General features: G+C 37.1%; 1 non-coding gene across 1 annotated transcript; it reads left to right on the top strand.

Annotated features, from left to right (window-relative positions):
* The first annotated feature begins 3,155 nt into the window (after positions 1–3,155).
* Positions 3,156–3,263, top strand: LOC148561875 (small nucleolar RNA R71). The gene has a single exon (XR_015888130.1). It is a non-coding gene; the product is annotated as a small nucleolar RNA R71 (small nucleolar RNA).
* The last annotated feature ends 3,750 nt before the right edge of the window (positions 3,264–7,013 follow it).

The raw sequence follows: 7,013 nt of genomic DNA, 5'->3' as shown, positions 1-7,013 counted from the left end.
CAAAAAGTATTGTCACCATATCAAAATAATTAAACTAGTTTCAAGGATGAATTCAAAACCATGTACTTCTTGTTCTTTTGTAATTAAAATAATTTTCATTTAAGAGAGGTGATGGATTCATAGGACATTCATAACTTTAAGGCATAGACACTTAAATACTAATGATCATGTAATAAGACACAAACATAAACATAAAGCATAGTAAACAAAAAACATGAAAATAAGAACAAGGAGATTAAGGAACGGGTCCACCTTAGTGAGGGTGGTGTCTTCCTCTTCTTGAAGAACCAATGGTGCTCTTGAGCTCCTCTATGTCTCTTCCTTGTCTTTGTTGTTCCTCTCCCATAGCTTTTTGATCTTCTCTAATCTCATGGAGGATGATGGAGTGCTCTTGGTGCTCCATCCTTAGTTGTCCCATGTTAGAACTTAATTCTCCTAGGGAAGTGTTGATTTACTCCCAATAGTTTTGTGGAGGAAAGTGCATCCCCTGAGGTATCTCAGGGATTTCATGGTGAGGAATTTTCTCATGCTCTTGTTGAGGTCCATGATCTCTTGTTTTGCATTCAAATGCTCTACCACTGAGCTATGGACCCTTGAGATGAATCTCTCCATCTCCCATGACTCGGAGGTGGAAGCTTTTGTCTTCCCTTTCCTCTTTCTAGAGGTTTCTCCGGCCTTAGGTGCCATAAATGGTTATGAAAAAACAAAAAGCAATGCTTTTACCACACCAAACTTAAAAGGTTTGCTTGTCCTCGAGCAAAAGAAGAAAGAAGTGAGTAAAAGAAGAAGAAAATGGAGGAGATGGAGGTGTGTGAATGGTTTGAATTTGAGTGGGTGGGTGTAGGTGGGTTGTATGATGGTTTTGGAGGAGTAATGGAGGTGATTGGTGAAGAGATGATGGGGAAGAGTGAGTGAGGTGATTGGTGAAGGGTATTTGGGGAAGAGAGTTATGAAAAGGTGTGAAGAGGAGAGAAGAAGTGGTGGGGATCCTGTGGGGTCCACAGATCCAGTGGGGCCAAGGACTTAACATCCCTGCTCCAATTAGGCGTGTAAAATGCCCTTGCTATGCAATCCTGGCATTAAACGCCAGACTGCTGCTTGCTTCTGGCGTTAAACGCCCAAATGTAGCCTGTTTCTGGCGTTTAACGCCAGGTAGATGCTTGTTTCTGGCGTTAAACGCCAGCTTAGTGCTTGTTTCTGGCGTTAAACACCAGACAGATGCTTGTTTCTGGCGTTTAAATTCCAGAATGCTCCTCCTCTAAGGTGTGCTGTTTTTAATGCTATTTTTCATTCTGTTTTTGATTTTTCAGTAGTTTTTGTGACTCCACATGATCATCAACCTAATAAAACATGAAATAATAAAAAAATATAAAATAGATATAATTAAATAACATTGGGTTGCCTCCCAACAAGCACTTCTTTAATGTCAGTAGCTTGACAGTGAGCTCTCATGGAGCCTCACAGATGTTCAGAGCATTGTTGGGACCTCCTAACACCAAACTTAGAGTTTGAATGTGGGGGTTTAACACCAAATTTAGAGTTTGGTTGTGGCCTCCCAACACCAAACTAAAAGTTTGACTGTGGGGGCTTTGGTTGACTCTGCAGTGAGAGAAGCTTTTCATGCTTCCTCTCCATGGTTATAGAAGGAGATCATTGAGTCTTAAATACAAGGTTGTCCTCATTCAATTGAAGGACCAATTCTCCTCTGTCCACATCAATCACAGCTCTTGCTGTGGCTAGGAAGGGTCTTCCAAGGATGATGGATTCATCCTCATCCTTCCAAGTGTCTAGGATTATGAAATCAGCAGGGATGTAAAGGCCTTCAACCTTTACTAACACATCCTCTACTTGTCCATAAGCCTATTTTCTTGAGTTGTCTGCCATCTCCAATGAGATTCTGGTAGCTTACACCTCAAAGATCCCAAGTTTCTCCATTACAGAGAGTGGCATTAAGTTTATGCCTGACCCCAGGTCACACAGAGCCTTCTCAAAGGTCATGGTTCCTATGTTACAGGGAATTAAGAATTTACCAGGATCCTGTTTTTTTTTTTTTTAAGTAATTTCTGCCTATCCAATGCATTTAGTTCATTGGTGAGCAAGAGGGGTTCATCTTCCCAAGTCTCTTTACCAAATAATTTGGCATTCAGCTTCATGATTGCACCAAGGTACTTAGCAACTTGCTCTTCAGTAACGTCTTCATTCTCTTCAGAAGAAGAATACTCATCAGAGCTCATGAAGGGCGAAGGAGGTTCAATGGAATCTCTATGGTCTCTAGATGAGCCTCAGATTCCTTTGGTTCTTCAAAGGAAAATTCCTTATTGGTCACTGAACGTCCCAGGAGGTCTTCCTCACTAGGATTCACGTCCTTCTCCTCCCTTGTAGGTTCGGCCATGATGGTCAAATCAATGGCATTGCACTCTCTCTTTGGATTTTCTTCTGTATTGCTTTGGGAGAGTACTAGGGGGAGTTTCAGTGACCCTTTTACTTAGCTGGCCCACTTGTGCCTCCAAATTTTTAATGGAGGACCTTATTTCATTCATGAAACTTAGAGTGGCCTTAGATAGATTAGAGACTATATTTGCTAAGCAAGATGGATTCTGCTCAGAATTTTCTGTCTGTTGCTGAGTGGATGAAGGAAAAAGCTTGCTATTGCTAAACCTGTTTCTTCCACCATTATTAAAGCCTTGTTGAGGCTTTTGTTGATCCTTCCATGAGAAATTTGGATGATTTCTCCATGAGGGATTATAGGTATTCTCATAGGGTTTCCCCATGTAATTCACCTCTGCTATTGCAGGGTTCTCAGGATCATAAGCTTCTTCTTCAGAAGATGCCTCTTGAGTACTGTTGGATGCAGCTTGTAATCCATTCAGACTCTGAGAAATCATATTGACTTGCTGAGTCAATATTTTATTCTTAGCCAATATGGCATTCAGAGTATCAATTTCAAGAACTCCCTTCCTCTGAGGCGTCCCATTACTCACAGGATTCCTTTCAGAAGTGTACATGAACTGGTTATTTGCAACCATGTCAATGAGTTCTTGAGCTTCTGCAGGCGTTTTCTTTAGGTGAATGGATCCACCTGCAGAATGGTCCAATGACATCTTAGATAATTCAGACAGACCATCATAGAATATATCCAGGATGGTCCATTTTGAAAGCATGTCAGAGGGACACTTTTTGGTCAGTTGCTTATATCTCTCCCAAGCTTCATAGAGGGATTCACCTTCTTTTTGTTTGAAGGTTTGAACATCCACTCTAAGCTTACTAAGCTTTTGAGGAGGAAAGAACTTGGCTAAGAAAGCCGTGACCAGCTTATCTCAAGAGTTCAGGCTATCCTTAGGTTGAGAGTCCAACCATATTCTAGCTCTGTCTCTTACAGCAAACGGGAAAAGCATAAGCCTGTAGACCTCGGACTCAACCCCATTGGTCTTAACAGTATCACAGATCTGCAAGAATTTAGTTAAGAACTGAAAAGGATCTTCTGATGGAAATCCATGAAACTTGCAGTTCTGTTGCATCAGAGAAACTAATTGAGGCTTTAGCTCAAAATTATTTGCTCCAATTGCAGGGGTTGAGATGCTTCTTCCATGTAAATTGGATTTTGGTGTAGTAAAGTCACCAAGCATCTTCCTTGCATTGTTATTATTTTCGGCCATGTCTCCTTCTTTTTCGAAAATTTTTGTCAGATTTTCTCCAGAGAGTTGTGCTTTAGCTTCCCTTAGCTTCCTCTTCAGAGTCCTTTCAGGTTCCGGATCAGCTTCAACAAGAATGTTCTTATCCTTGTTCCTGCTCATATGAAAAAGAAGAGAACACAAAAAAAAATATGGAATCCTCTATGTCACAGTATAGAGAGTCCTTATTGTGAGTAGAAGAAGAAAAGAAATTCGAACACAGAAAGAGGGAGTGGGTTCGAATTTTTAAGAAAGAGAAGTGTTAGTAGATAAATAAATAATTAGAAGGGGGTGAGAGAGAAGAATTTTCGAAAATAATTGAAAAGAAAAAAATATTTTTGTTTTTAATTTAAATTTAAATTTGAAATTCGAAAATTTAAAAAGAAAAACAAAATTAAATCAAATTAAAAATTAAAATAAATAGTTAATTAAAAAGGAATTTTGAAAAAGAGGAAGGTGATTTTCGAAAATTAGAGAGAGAGAATTAGTTAGGTAGTTTTGAAAAAGATAAGAATTAAACAAAAAGATAAGATTAATTGAAAAAGATTTGAAAATCAATTTTGAAAAGATAAGAGGTTAGAAGAGATTTTGAAATTGATTTTGAAAAAGATGTGATTGAAACTTATTTTGAGAAAGATTTAAAAAAGAAATTTAAAAAGATTTGATTTTGAAAATTAAAGTTGATTACTTGACTAACAAGAAACAAAAAGATATGATTTTAAAATTTAAAGATTGAACATTTCTTAATAGGTAAGTAACAAACTTTTTTGAATCAATCACATTAATTGTTAGTGAAGATTTTGAAATTATGAAACAAAATAAGAAAAAGATTTTTGAAAATCAATTTGAAATTTTCGAAAATTTGAAAGAAAAATTGAAAAATATTTGATTTTTGAAAAAGATTTGAAAAAGATAGAACTTTTAAATTGAAAATTTGATTTGACTCATAAGAAACAACTAGATTTTAAAAATTTTTGAAAAAGTCAAATCAAATTTTCGAATTTTATGAGAAGAAAAGGGAAAGATATTTTTTTGATTTTTGAATTTTTAATGATGGAAGAGAAAAACATGAAAAAGACTCAATGCATGAAAGTTTTGGATCAAAACAAATGATGCATGCAAGAACACTATGAATGTCAAGATGAACACCAACAACACTTTGAATGTCAAGATGAACACCAAGAACTTATTTTTGAAAATTTTTAAGAAAAGAAAAACATGCAAGACACCAAACTTAGAAAATTTCAAACTTTAGACACTAACAAATTGAAAACGCATATGAAAAACAAGAAAAGACATAAAACAACAAATTTTAAAGATCAAACAAGAAGACTTACCAAGAACAACTTGAAGATCATGAAGAATGCAATGCATGAATTTTCGAAAAATGCAAGAAAGAGATAAACATGCAATTGACACCAAACTTATGACTTGACACTAGATTTAAGCAAGAAACATAAAATTATTTTTGGTTTTAAAATTTTATTAATTTTTTTTGGATTTTTTTTTTTTGAAAATTTTTCGAAAATAAAAGAGTAAAAACAAAAAGGTTAAAATTAAAATAAAATTACCTAATCTGAGCAACAAGATGAACCATCAGTTGTCCAAACTCGAACAATCCCCAGCAATGGCACCAAAAACTTGGTGCACGAAATTGTGATCATCAACAATGGCGCCAAAGACTTGGTGCTCTCAAACGTTAATCACACTTTGTCACAACTTCGCACAACTAACCAGCAAGTGCACTGGGTCGTCCAAGTAATAAACCTTACGTGAGTAAGGGTCGATCCCACAGAGATTGTCAGCCTGAAGCAAGCTATGGTCACCTTGTAAATCTCAGTCAGGCGGATTCAAATGGTTTTAGAGATTTGATAATTAAAAGATAAATAAAACGTAAAATAAAGATAGAGATACTTATGTAATTCATTGGTGAGAATTTCAGATAAGCGTATAGAGATGCTTTTGTTCCTCCTGAACCTCTGCTTTCCTGCTATCTTCATCCAATTCTTCATACTCCTTTCCATGGCAAGCTTTATGTTGGGCATCACCGTTGTCAATGGCTACATCCCGTCCTCTCAGTGAAAATGGTCCAATGCGCTGTCACTGCAAGGCTAATCATCTGTCGGTTCTCGATCATACTGGAATAGGATTCAATACTCCTTTTGCATCTGTCACTACGCCCAGCACTCGCGAGTTTGAAGCTCGTCACAGCCATCCCTTCCCAGATCCTACTCGGAATACCACAGACAAGGGTTAGACTTTTTGGATCTCAGGAATGGCCGTCCATGGATTCTAACTTATACCACGAAGATTCTAATATCTCGGACTCGGTCCCCTGAATTAGATACCTAAGAGATACTCATTCTATCTCATCTTTATGTAGAACGGAAGTGGTTGTCAGGCACGCGTTCATAGGTGAGAATGGTGATGAGCGTCACATAATCATCACATTCATCATGTTCTTGGGTGCGAATGAATATCTTAGAATAGGAATAAGCTTGAATTGAATAGAAAAACAATAGTACTTTGCATTAATTCATGAGGAACAGCAGAGCTCCACACCTTAATCTATGGTGTGTAGAAACTCTACCGTTGAAAACACATAAGTGATAATGGTCCAGGCATGGCCGAATGGCCAGCCCCCATAAAGGTCTGAGATAGCATAAAACTTATCAAAGATGAAAAAAAGATGTAAATACAATAGTAAAAAGTTCTATTTATACTAAACTAGTTACTAGGGTTACAGAAATGAGTAAATGATGCAGAAAATTACTTCCGGGCCCACTTGGTGTGTGCTTGGGCTGAGCATTGAAGCTTTCACGTGTAGAGGTCTTTCTTGAAGTTAAACGCCAGTTTGTAACCTATTTCTGGCATTTAACTCTGCTTTGCAACTTGTTTCTGGCGTTTAACTCCAGAATAGGGCAGGGAGCTGGCGTTGAACTCCAGTTTGCGTCATCTAAACTCAGGAAAAGAATAGACTATTATATATTGCTGGAAAGCCCTGGATGGCTACTTTTCAATGCAATTAAGAGCGCGCCATTTGGACTCCTGTAGCTCTAGAAAATCCACTTTGAGTGCAGGGAGGTCAGAATCCAACAGCATCTGCAGTCCTTCTTCAACCTCTGAATCTGATTTTTGCTCAAGTCCCTCAATTTTAGCCAGAAATTACCTGAAATCACAAAAAAACACACAAACTCATAGTAAAGTTCAGAAATGTGAATTTTATTTAAAAACTAATAAAAATATACTAAAAACTAACTAAATCATACTAAAAACTATGTAAAAACAATGCCAAAAAGCGTATAAATTATCCGCTCATTAGAAGCTCATGGCTGAATTATC

The sequence above is a fragment of the Arachis ipaensis genome, chromosome B6, assembly GCF_059453495.1.
Source record: "Arachis ipaensis isolate K30076 ecotype BB chromosome B6, ASM5945349v1, whole genome shotgun sequence".
Taxonomy (NCBI): Eukaryota; Viridiplantae; Streptophyta; class Magnoliopsida; order Fabales; family Fabaceae; genus Arachis; species Arachis ipaensis.
Note: the sequence above shows the minus strand (reverse complement) of the source record. Positions and strands in the feature narration are given on the sequence as shown.